Source organism: Talpa occidentalis, unplaced genomic scaffold (genome assembly GCF_014898055.3).
Source record: "Talpa occidentalis isolate TD23 unplaced genomic scaffold, MPIMG_talOcc4v2.1 talOcc4.4, whole genome shotgun sequence".
NCBI lineage: Eukaryota > Metazoa > Chordata > Mammalia > Eulipotyphla > Talpidae > Talpa > Talpa occidentalis.
The window spans coordinates 115126910-115140616 of record NW_023604295.1 but is presented as its reverse complement, the minus strand read 5'-3'; the positions used below and the strand labels follow the sequence as shown (position 1 = coordinate 115140616).

Below are 13707 nucleotides of genomic sequence, written 5' to 3'. Positions count from 1 at the left end.
AATTTGAAGACTTACTGCAAAGCTACTACAATCAAGACAATGTGGGACTGAATAAGGAAAGAAATAGAAAATGAAAACAGAATTCAGGGTCTCCCTGGTGGCACAGGGGTTAAAGACAGAGCTATCATGCTATCGCCAGCCACTGCAGTGCAAGTTCGATTCCCAGGCTGTCCAGGAAGGTGACCCACATGACACAACGACCTCTCCTGTCTCGCCCGCTGCTTCCCTGAGCAGTGTATTTCAGTGGATCTGCCTGTTCTACCCTGCTCACCACTCTGTCTGGTGAATCCTCTCACCACCTTCCCCCTCCCCACACCTCTGACCTACACCCCAGCTCTTGTATGCGTAAATATTAAAAAAAAAAAGGACAGAATTTCAGAAATCAACCTTTAAGGCCATTCCTACTATTGAGTTCAGGTACCAGATAGAAGGTATAAAGTATGGTTTGTTGAGAACAATCAGCAGTTAACTTTTGGCAAGGGTGCAAAATTAACTCAATAGAGCAAAAAAACAGTCTTTTCAACAAATGGTGATGGAACAAAGGGATGGCCACCTGGGATGAAGGTGGATCATTTCCTCATAGCATATATAAAAATTAACTCAACATGAGAATCACAGAACTAAATATAAGAGCTCAAACTATAAATCTTTATGACTGGGGGTAGACTTTGACTTTCTCTACCAAAGACAACCAAAGGCACAAGGGACAAAAGAATAAACGGATAAACCTAACATGAATAAAATTTTAAAATTTTATACTTTAGATGATACCATCAAAAAAGTATAAAGACAATTCACAGAATGGGAGAAAACATTTATAATTACATATCTGATAAAGGACTTGTATCTAGAGTACATAAAGTACTCTTACAACTGGATATGAATAAACTTTTTGTTAAAGAAATACAGAATAGGCAACAAATACATGAAAAGATGCTCAACATCAGGGAAATGCAAAACCACAATGAGATCCCTACTGGATCTCACACCTACTGGAAGGCTACAATCAATAAACAGTTACCAAGTGTTGGTGAGCATGAATAAAATTTGAAAGCTGCGGGAATGTAAAATGAAAAACAGCTTGACAGTTCCTCAAAAATGTTATAAATAAGTTAATGTTATAAATAAGTTACCTCATGACCCAGCAATTCCACTGGTAGGTATACATCCAAGAAAAATGAAAACATATATCCACATACAAACTTAAACATGAATGTTCATAGCTGCATTATTCATGATAGCTCCAATGTGGAAATAACCCAAATACCCATCACCTAATTAATGGATAGATAAAATACAGCACATCCACACAGTGAATATTAATCAGTAAAAAAGGGATGAAGTCCTGCTACATGCTACAGCACAGATGAACCTTGAAGACATTATGGTAAGAACTGAGCCAGTCACAAAAGACTACATACGGTTCCATTTACAGGAAATGTCCAAAATAAGCAAATTTATTGAGACAAAACAGATTACCAGTTGCCTAAGACTGGGGGTTGGAATGGGAGGTCACTATAATGGGTACAAGGTTTCTTTGGGGGTTGATAAAATGTTATAAAAGCTAGATTGAGGTGTTAGTTTGATAGGTGCCCAAGGCTGTTAATAAACTAAAAACCACTGAATTTTATAGCCTTCAAAGGGATGAACTATGTGTCATGGGAGTTGGATCTCAATAAAACTATTTAAGGGGGGGTGGCGGGGAGGAGAGGGAGAGAGTGAGAAGAACACAAAAGCTCAGAGAGTAACAGACCAGGAGCAAGTTCTTCAGTTCCTAATAAAATGTTTACACCACAGACTTACATTTCAGAAAATGCTTTAAATAGTCTCTTACGTGTGTCACTTGTAGAGACACATACTTGAGAAAGTTGGTAGGTCTCACTATCACATCAATTTGGGAATTTAAATTTCTCTTGAGGAAGCCCACAATGTGCTAAATAAATGCTATTTACAGAAAGGTGGAAAAATGACATCACTCTTCCTCCAATACAGATAGTCAAGTTTATGAACCATCCTAGAGACATGACATTTAAAAGTTGTTTGTTTTATTTGCTGGGGGAGAAAGAGTATTTTTCTTTTTTTATTCTGACTTTCAACATTTGACTTCTTCTAATTCTTCCCTCACACATTTCCTTTCCAGAACTACCTACTAGCTATTAAAACTTCTGGGGAAGTCAGGGAGGCCATGAAGCCTGGGAAATAGAAGACATCTTGTTCCCTTCTGACTGGGCTCTGCAGTGGAGGCTTTTCTCTATAGCCCCCTTTGTATTCCCAAGGCAGAAACTCAGCACCTAAAACAGAGTTCATATTCTCAGTGTCCACCACTGAGCAAATGTCTGATATATAAATCCCCTCCTTCTTACCTGATCATCTTTTTATACAGAAAAGAAGTATAATCAATTAGTAATACTGTTCAGCTCTACATCACCTTGTACAGGATTCACACTTGTTCTTCTGTTGGATTGTTCCATTTGAAGGCCCCTCCTCCTCTAAAGGTATACCTCAGCCTGCCCTCTAATTCCTGACTCTCTCATGTTTGAATCAAGGGCTTCTGATTCTGGCATTTGAGGCACCCCTTTGTGCTCAAGTGGTTTGATACAAGGAGAATATTAATGAGGTACATATTAGCATTTAGGCAAGTGTCCAAACTTGAGGTTTTTTCAGTTTTGTATCTCTGGTTTTCAGTTCCTCTGACTACCCCAAAGTTGAAATATATTTGTATATGTATGATCTCAGTCACTTATCAAAGGCATCAGCCTTAAAATGGAGAAGTGGACAGAATGCATTGTCCAGGGAGGGAACACCAGGATAACAGTACAAGAAGGCCTTTCCCAGGAATGCTGGGTAGAACTTATGGTGTGAGCTGCACAGTTCACATTTCCTTACCATCCATGGGGGCTCCAGGTCACCCAGAAACATGAGAATAACAGAGAGGTTTCAAGTGGGTGAGTGTCAAGCAGGAAAAGACAGAACATCCTTTTAGATCTGGCATAATTTTAAGATGCCTCACTATTTATAGCAGAAAACAACATTAACACTCATACACTGCTAACAGAACTTAGACAACACAGTAACTGCTCAAAACTCTCCTACCCACCCTTCAAAAACAAAAACATTATCCAGGAGTAAAGGGAGTCAGAGGGTGGGAAGAGATGCAAGATTAACTGATTTTCGTAAGAGATGGGAGTGCCACATTGCTCTTTGAATTCCTAAGAGAAGCTCACTCTAAAATATAAAAATTCAAAGGTAAAGAATAACCAAAAAGCCACTTGATAAACCGAAAAAGCTTGTACTGAGGATGAAGAAAGTACTTTAAATTTTCAAACTAAGACTTTCTGATATTTCATTTAAAAAGAGACCCAGGGTCCACCCTGGTGGCCTAGGGGTTAAGTATCGGTGTTATTACCCTGATGGCCTGAATTAGATCCTAGCCAGGGAGCTAACCCACATATGGAGCAGCAGATCTCTCCTGTCTCACCTGCTGCCCCCCTCAGCAGTGTATTTCAGAAAATCTGCCTGCTCTGCTCCCTACTCTTGTGTCTGGTGAATCCTCTCGCCCCACCCCCCACACCTCTGGCCTATACCCCAGTTCTTCTACACAAAAATAAATAAAATCCTTAAAATAAATAAATAAAAAATAAAAAGACCCAAGCACTAGCCTCTGAAGGCCAAGACTACCATATGGTAAGAGGGTGGAGTCCTGTAATCAGAAAGTTCTCAATGCAGGAAGCCAAAGTCGTCTCCAAAAAGCTACTCTAACAATGAGTATGTTTTCTCTTTTCACTCAGGAGATGTCCCTGAGTTTTGGAGCCATCTGATTTGTTTGAGGTTACACTTCAAATAGAATACAAACCCCCCCTCCCCCGGCAGATAAAGTCACAGAAGGCCCTCCCCACAGGTCTTCTCCTTCATCCCCAAACTACTGCAGCAGGAAAGCCAGGGGAGAGACAAGTGCTGACAGATGGGATTCCTTTGCAGAGATCTGAAATTGTGTAACTTCACTCTGGTGCTGCCAAACAACCACAATGTGCATCGCTTCAGAAATAATTACTGGAGAATTCAAAATACCAACTGCCTCTCTCACAAAGTAGCAACCACCCACACAGAGCTGAGAAGCTGATGCAGTGATAAAGAAAAGGAGGGAGGAGACTCCAGACATAGCAACAGCACCCAGTAAGCTGGCATATGAGTCTCTTTCATAACAGGACGGGGACCATGGCTGAAGCACATTTCATTTCTCCTGTCCCCTTTTGCTTTTCTACTCCCAAGAAAAGCAGCAGCAGAAAGGGGTGGAGAGGCAGTGGAAAGTTCCAAAGGAAGAGTAATTTTTTAAAAAGTTGTAGTCTTTGAACTACACCTGTTGGTATAAGTTTCCCCTCCACCACAAAGTAGAAAAGGATTTTGTGGTAGCCAATCTCCAAAATGGTTCCAGTAAGTCCTATCTCCTGGTATTCATGTCATTGGACTGACCTCTATAACCAAAAGGATGCTGTGGAAATAACTGTGTGGCTTTGTCATATAAGCACTGTAGTTCCTGGATCATCCTGCTCTTGGGTCACTCTGTGGGCATCAGATGCCATGTTGGAAGAACACTCAAGCAACGCTGTGGAGAGCTGTCTATCCACATGGTAAACTGAGGTCGCCTGTCTATATTACTAACAATAGCTTGTCAGCATGAGTGAACTAACTGAGGAGAGAATCTTCTAGCCCTAGTCAAGCTTCCAGTCCTGGCCAACATTATGACTACATTCTCACAAGTAACCCTAAGCCAGACCCAGGTAAGCTGCTCCCAAACTCAGACCTATGAAAACTAAGGGAGATAATGTTTATTGTTTTAAGCTGCTAATAAGTTTTGGAATGATTTGTTATGCAGCAATAGGTAAATACAGGCCTCTTAAAAACTTTTCTTCCTACCCCAAAATAGGTGCAGAGTCCTAGGAAGTTGCATACATCTCCATGCATCTTCCTCTTCTCACCCACATATGACTCACAGGTGAGAGAAAAAGCAATAGCTATTTCTGAATGTGTCCCTTCCCTCTTCATTTCTCATTGAGCAGCTGAAGCTTAGCATTAAGAAAGTAAAATATTTTCAACCTAATAGGACTACTTACAGAGATTTTTATTTTCTTACTATTTTTGCATAATATATGTGCTCTGTGTGAAAGTTGTGCTACAAACTTTTTTTTAATAAATTTTTATATTCCCCATACAATTGCAACCCCCTTATTTTGACCCCAATCCCTCCCCTCCCCGCCCCTCACTCCCCATAGAGTGTCTCTGGTTCGTAGTTTTTTTGTTGATTTTGATTTTCACTTTCTTATAGTTATTCATTTTCCTGGTCCCTTATTTAAGTTTTCTAGATTCCTGCTATAAGAGAGACCATCCGGTATTTTTCTTTTTCTTTCTGGCTTATTTCGCTGAGCATGATCCCTTCCAGTGCCATCCATGTTGCTGCAAATTGCATGTGTTTATCTTTTTTGAATGCTGAGTAATATTCCATGGTATATATGTACCACATCTTCTTGATCCAGTCATCTATTTTTGGGCATTTGGGTTGTTTCCAAAGCTTAGCTATTGTAAACAGTGCTGCTATAAACATAGGGGTGCAGGTGCTCTTTGGAATTGATGTTTCTGTGTCCTTTGGGTAAATACCAAGGAGTGGAATTGCTGGATCATATGGAAGCTCTATGTTTAGTAGGTCCAGAAATCTCGACACAGCTCTCCATAGTGGTTGGACCAGTTTGCACTCCCACCAGCAGTGCAGAAGAGTTCCTTTTTCTCCACATCCTCGCCAACATTAGTTGTTGCTAGTTTTTTTAATAAGTGCCATTCTCACTGGTGTAAGATGGTATCTCATGGTAGTTTTGATTTGCATTTCCCTGATTACAAGTGATGTTGAACATTTTTTCATATGTCTGTTGGCCATTTGCATTTCCTCTTCAGAGAAGTTTCTTTTTAGCTCTTCTGCCCATTTTTTGACAGGATTATTTTCTTTGTTGTTGAGTCTCATCAGCTCTTTGCAGATTTTTGTGATCAGTCCTTTATCATTAGTGTTGTGCGCAAAAATGTTCTCCCAGTTGGTGAGGTTTCTCTTTGTTTTTGTTATTGTCTCTTTTGCTGTGCAGAAGCTCTTTAACTTGATGTAGTCCCAGCTGTTTATCTTTGCCTTCACTATCACTGCTTTGGGCGATGTGTCTTTAAAGATGTCTTTGATGTGCAAATCACGTAGTGTTTCGCCTATATTTCCTTCTATGTATTTTATGTTTCAGATCTTATGTCTAGTTCTTTAATCCATTTTGAGTTGATTTTTGTGTATGGTGTGAGGTAGTGGTCAAGCTTCATTCTTTTGCACGTAGCAACCCAGTTTTCCCAGCACCATTTATTGAACAAAAAAGTTGTGCTACAAACTTCTGAAGGTCAAAAGTTCTAAAATTTAGGGCCTCCCTGGTGGTACAAGGGGTTAAGTCTCAGCACTATGGAAGCTATCCATAGCACTATGCACAAGTTTGATCCCCAGACAAGGAGCTAACACACACGGCGCAGCAGAGCTCTCCTGTCTCACCCGCAGCTCCCCCCAGCAGTGTATTTCAGTCAATCTGCCTGTTCTGCTCCCCGCTCTGTCTCTCACTTAACGGATACTTAAGATGCTTTCCCCCATTACACACTCTGTGCTGGCAACATTTTAAGAACCTTTATTTCCACTGCTAAGTCTTCTCTTCTTTCAGTAAAGATTCACACATTCATAGAAGAAATAAGATACATAATATACTCAAAAAGAGTTCTGGATCTGTGATCCTAAAAGTTGAATTTAAGACTCGACACTACTATTAGCATTAAAGGCAGCGGCCTTGATTTCCCAATCTGTAGAAAGTCTGAAAAACCTACTTGCTTCTAATACATCTAATAAATACAGATGAAACCAAAAACTGGTAATCTGTTAAATGGGAATCTTACAGTGGGAAATAGCTATTCCATTTCTTTTTTTTTTTTTAAAGATTTATTTTTATTTATTTATACAAGCAGTGGGTACAGTCAGAAGCGCGGGAGGGTGAGAGAATTCACCAGAGCCAGAGCAGGGAGCAGAGCAGGCAGAAGGACTGAAGTACACTGCTGAGGGGAGCAGCGGGTGGCAGGAGAGGTCTGCACGCCATGAGGGACCCTCCTCCGGTGGCCGGGGAGCAGCCGGGGATCAAACCGGCACTGCAGAGGCTGCGGGCAGCTTCGCAACCCAGCACTCAACTGCTGCGCCACCAGGGAGACCCAGCTATTCCATTTCTAACAGTAACAAAGGAATGAGGACTTCTAGACTAGCAAGGAGATTATGGGTCTCTCCAAGCAAACTGTCAAAAATTACAATTTTGAATATTAATGAATTGTGAATTAATGAAATATTCTATACAGGTAGTTCCTCCTTGTGAGCTTGGTCATCATCTGTCTAACTTCTGGAGATTTGATCATGTTTGTGTAAGTTCATAAAATTAAGTTCCTGTACATGTAAAGGTGACAGTGAAATCTCTAACTTAAAAGCAAAAGTCCTGGCGCGCAGACCTCTCCTGCCGCCCGCTGCTCCCCTCAGCAGTGTACTTCGGTCCTTCTGCCTGCTCTGCTCCCCGCTCTGGCTCTGGTGAATTCTCTCACCCTCCCGCGCTTCTGACTGTACCCAGTGCTTGTATAAATAAATAAATAAAAATAAATCTTTAAAAAAAAAAAAAAAAAAGCAAAGGTCCTTTCTAGGCCCTATGTTAACAGTTATCAGGAGATGTAGCAACCTCAAGTTATCAAATGCCCCCTGAGACAGCTGTTTTGGGTGGATAAATCATGCACGAAATTCTCACCACTAATGTGAATTCAAGAGATTATGACAAAATGGTTCATACTGCCAGGGCTTCCTATTAACAGTATTACTGGCCACGTGAAAAATATACTATGGCAACTCTTTAAATGTTAAAATGGTTTTAGAACATATTTATTTTTTTAGATGGAACACTAAATGGAAGCAAGATAATTTTCCAGGTGTTTCAAAACTCACCCTTTCCCTCTTTCTCCGTCTCAGCTACAATGCTTTACTTGATGTTCAGACAAGGTCAAAACTAAGGAGCACAAGTCTGAAATGAGTTGAATTCTTACAATGCATATTTCTTAAGAATGCCCTGAATTTATAATTCATTTTAAAAGGAAAACAACATTTTGACAGTCACTAAAATATTTACTCTCAGCAGGCAGACTATGTCTTTGTCCCCTGTTTTGTTTTTTATTCAAACACTGTGGTTCTGAACGCGTAGGTCTGTGCTGGAAAAGCTTTGTGTTTATAGTTTTCATGCTTTTGTAGAAGACATTCTCTGGGTGGAGCACCATACTGAAATGACGGTGCTCCCTACATGGCTCATTTACACTGGTTTAAATAGAGCAACAAAGAAACGTGGCTCTGATCCCACTTACTAACTAAGAAAAGCTCCAAGCTGAGAGTTAAAAACATACGAGAAAAAATGGAACCATATCATGCTGAGGTTTTTACATCTTAAATATATTAACATAAAATAATAAATAATAACAATAAAACAAAAGCAGTATGTTCTGAAAGGAGCCACAAGAAAATATTAGTGGAATAAAATTGAATTATTAATTCCATTATTTCTAGGAAATTCTAATAAAGCAATCTTTGTGGGAGAAGCAGGGATAGAATGTTAATTTAAATACCTAGGAGAACAAGACTTGTAGATTCAACTGGAACATTTCAATATGTACTTAAAGAAAAAATGTTTGCATAGTATTTGCTTATACATGTAACTCAATGCATTAGAATTGAAAAATATAAGACTAAGATTTTAACAAGATGTTCATTCTAGGTTATATATGTACAGTCTAAGGCATTTCAAAAAATATAGCAATGATACAACATTATTAATGACATAACATATACAACAATATACTATACCAACAATCAAATTACAAATTCTTAAACACCCAAAGTTACATTAAATTCACATAATGAATGGGCAAAAATTAAAAGCAGGCATGTCTGTATTTGTATTAAATGATAGAAAAATTCTCCCCACTCCTCCTTAATTTTTTTTTGTAACTCCTTAGATTTTTTGGTCAACTGAAAAATCAGGGAGAGTGACAGACCAATTACATCATCTCTGTTTTGCAAATAAGACCAATAGTCTTACCTGACCACAGGAGCCTACTAAATGGTACCTAGTGCCCACACTCATTTGTTGATCAATTATAGCCTTGACTTTTTAAATTCAACATCCTGAATTACTTAAACTTTATATTTTTACCAAAACTATCATTAAATGTAGCTCTAGGTCAGCACAATATTTCTGTAAAGAGCCAGACAGTAAATATTTTAGGTTTTTGCCAGCCATTCAGAATCTGTTCCAAGTACTCAGTGTTGCTATTGCAATGTAAAAGCAGTCACTGACAACACCTAGATGAATGAACAGGATTGCATTCCAACAAAACTTTTATTTATGGACCCTAAAGTCTGAATTTCACATAATTTTTACACATTATAAAAAGATTGTTTTCAACCACTTAAAAATGTAAAACCACTTCTAAGCCCTGGGACTGAACAATAAATGAAGATAGACTGGAGTCTCTGAGCCATAGTTTGCTGAATCCTGATCTAATTATAAAACAAACCAACCAGCCAAAAAAACAGTATGGACAAACAACTCAGCATTCCCACAATGCTTCCAGCAATAAATATGTGTGAATGGATCCTGTTTATCTATTTCTTTCCATTTTGGACATCTATAATAGGTCTTTGAAATACCTTAGGCATTAATTAAGATATCAGAGTGGGTAGGTTTACCCAGTACTTCCAAGGGCATATGAGAGCTTCTGTGCAGAATTAGGATTCTCCTTCAAAGAGAGATGAATGGTCAGGAAAATAAAGGGGAGGGGTTACAAGTAAGGGGAAGACTGTGGGAAGCAGGAGGGTAGAAGGAAGGACCTTACCAAGTAGAGGACAGCCACTGCAGCTTTATAGCCTAAAACTAAAACAATGGATAAAATCACAGTCCATAAGCCTGTGTAAACACACAAATAGATACACAAGAGGGAGGGAGGATTTGAGATTTCAGTTCTTTCAAAAATCCTGTCCTAGGTGATATCTCCTCACAGATACATCTCCCAGCAAAGAGGAAGAACGGCAACAGCAGCAGCTTAAACACCCTTTGTGGGGGAAGGCAGAGAGAACTATAACCCAAACATAATAGCCACTATTTTGATATTTTCAAGAAACCTCATTGGCTATAGTTATATTTTATCAGTTAGTCTGAAATCAGTTTGTATCTTTGGCATTGGAAAAAAATAATCCACCACTTCATCCACCATGTAATTCCTAGAATGGCAAAAAATTCTGTTTTATAAAGTTATTATAAACAAACCCTTCACATCTGATTGCAAAACTGAGGCAAACAGAAGTGTAGAGTGGCAGGGTGGGAGTGGGGGAGTGAGTGGGCCCAATGGGATATGGTGGAAGATTACTGGGGCTTTGGTGGCTGGTGGGCATGGTACGAAAACATGAATTTGTAGAGGTTTGACCCTCTAACCCCTAAAACAAATACAATGGTGTAAACCAATTTTACCTCAATAAACATTACTTGGAGGGCAAAAAAGTTATTACAGAGGTCAGATATTCTAAGTCCTTAAAAAACTTCCAACAAAAAGAAAATTAATTTCAAAATAGACTTAGATGTTGCCCTGAATTAAAACAATTAGATGGAGGTTGGTATAGAGTATGGGACATAACACACTTGAGGACCATTATCTATCAGAAAGACAGATTTTTTTATTATGTAAGCTCCAACCTGATTGGATAATGATCATAACTCATCCCTCTGGAAGATACAGTGTTATATAATCTTTAACTACTGTACCACCAAGTCCTAATGCCATGGAAATAAGAAAGACTAACCTTATCAGGAGCAAAATAATCAACAATTTTGGGAGAAATGGACTCATCCTAGGCCCAGAAAGTAAATTTCAACATAAAATGATTCTCGAAAAATTTCTAACTACTGGTATCCTCCCTGGTTAGAACTGTACTTGGTTTTTGTGTTTTCACATTTACTATGTATACACATATATATTACTGTGTATGTACAGTAAGGTCATGAAAAGGACTGTGGCCTGGCTCTAGATGTTGGGGAGAAAAAGTCCAAGAAGGCAGGTACTCTCAGGGTGATAAGCAATTATTCATTCTATTTTTGAGGATCCTAAATTGAGAGATTTCATAATATGTAGTGGTTGTTTCCTAGACTGTGCACCCCACTCACACCACCATACAAACGGTCTATAATCATGAATGACTTCAAAGAGCTTCTCTAAAAGGACTCTCTAAAAGGAAAACTTTTAGAATGAAAAGGAGAGTGTCCACTAAAAGCTACCAAAACTTGTAATAATAAGTGAGTTGCACAGGAAGGACTAAACAATTGGGTCTCTATGGCTCTGGAGACATAGTTCATACAGGCCTTTATTCAATTAGTAATAAATTTGTAAAAATGAATCATTGTACCGCTGACAATGATAAGGAAGAGGTTGCTCAAGCTGAGGGCAATTTCAAAGAGGCTTTCAAATTGCTGTTTAAAATATTTTGTGAGCTTCATTTAAATTTGACGGGAAGACTACAAAACAGTTATATCAGTCTTTGAAATCTCCCTTCTGATGTGCCATCTTGAGAGACAAAAAGGGAAGCCATGAAGAACAGGAGGCATCTTTCGTCACTGAGAGTGCTACAAAGCAGAATGCATGCACAAGTTCTCCAATATTTATACTGCCTGTTCCCATGCCGTCTCTGCCTAAAACAATGATAAAAAGCAGCCCAGGGCTGAATTCTCTTTAAGGGAATTAAAGCCAAATTTAAAGCCAAATCACAAAAGCTGAAATCATTTCACCAATAATTCTGTCATGAATTCTATCACTAGAGAAAATGACTTCCTAGGCAACCTGTGAAGAAGTGACTAAGCAATAAAATACAGTAATCGTTAAGAGGAAAAAAACCACAATTGGTGCAAAAACAAGGTGACTGGCTAGCTGGAAGCCAGCTTCTACCGGAAAGCTGGAGATCAACAGTGATAGACAGTGGAATGGAAACCCAGGTAAAGAAGGCATTCATCCCAGAGTCCCTTCACCATATAGCAGACAGTTAAGACTTTAAAAAAAGAAATCAAAGCATGACCCCTCTGCTCAAAGGCCTCAGCTGTGAGTTGAACTGTGTCTTTCAGAAGGATAAATTGAAGTCCTAACTCCCTATAACACAAATGTGGTCTTACTGGGGAAAAGTATCTTCGCAGATGTAATCAATATAAGATGAGGTCACACTTGATTAGGGTAGTCCCTAAATCCAGTGACTGGTGTCCTTATGCAACTGCCACATGAAGGCATGGTGACATACAAAAAAGCCATGTAAAGAAGGAGGCAGAGACTACAGTTAGGCTGTTATAAGCCAAGAACACCAAGAATTAATGACAATCACCAAAAGGTAGAAGAGAAAGGAAGGATTCTTTCCTATTGGGTTTGTCAGAAAAGTCATGATGTACTGGAAGGTACATGGTCCTGCCAAAACCTTAATTTCAGATTTCTTGCCTCCAAAACTGTGAGAGAATAGATTTCTGTTCTTTTTAAGTCACTGTGCTCTGTTATTTTAAGTCACCCAGCACTTTCTTTTTTTTATTTAAATTTTATTTTTATATTCCCCATACAATTACAACCCCCTTATTTTGACCCCAATTCCTCCTTTCCCCGCCCTCCACGCCCCATAGAGTATCTCTGGTTCATAGTTGTTTGATTTTGATATTTTCTTTCTTATAGTTATTTTTTTTTCCTGGTCCCTTATTTAAGTTTTCTAGATTCCTACTATGAGTGAGACCACCAGCACTTTCTTAAGGTTGCCCTGGGAAGCTTAACACACCCCTGATGGCTTCCTGTCACTGAGAGGAAAAAAAAAAAAATTGAAGCATCTTCACAATAAATTCCAGACCTCTCCTTATCTGGCTGACTTCAACCAGCCACCTAGTCACTCCACTGCAGCCACACTGGCCTCTGTCAGGCTGCTATCCTCCCACTACAGGTCTTTCCGTCATAGGTTGGTCCTGTCTTAAGAACTTTGCAGATGCTATTCCCTCTGCTGGAAGGATTCTGGTGCAGTAATGTGGGAAGGTTTATTCCTTCAATTTGCTCAAGATTCTTTTTCAGTAAGGTTCCCCCTAATTGCCCTTCAGCATTTCCTATCCTCCTATCCTTACCCCAAACATCCTATTCCTTCTTCTCATGTTTTATAATTCTCCATAATAACTAACAGATCGACAGCAATATTTTGCTTAAGTTCTAAAAGAGAGATTTATAATGTTAGCTCCATGACAGCAGGACTTCTTCATTGCTGAATCACAGTGCATTCTATTTATTGATTGAATAAGTGTATTTTATCAGGACAGGTGAAAGTTTACTCAAAACTGGCCTTGTGACAAAAAGGTTTTTACTAATTAAGTGGAACAGCAGGAGTTCCCATAAACGAAGGGCAGGCTCAAGGTTGGGCACTGAGGGGCTAGGAGAGTCTCTGTGTCATGTTTTCTTAGATAGACTGAGGGGCTCACCACCATCTATGCCTGGAAGAGGGAGAGGTAAGAAATTCCCAAACAACCTTTTAAGATTCCTCCTTATCTAAAAAAAGGAAAACTCTTACCTATAATTGTCTCC

General features: G+C 39.1%; 1 protein-coding gene across 9 annotated transcripts in view; it reads right to left on the bottom strand.

Moving 5' to 3' along the window:
- Positions 1 to 13707, bottom strand: part of TACC1 (transforming acidic coiled-coil containing protein 1) — a 109919-nt gene that overhangs the window by 40927 nt on the left and 55285 nt on the right. The window lies entirely within an intron of this gene.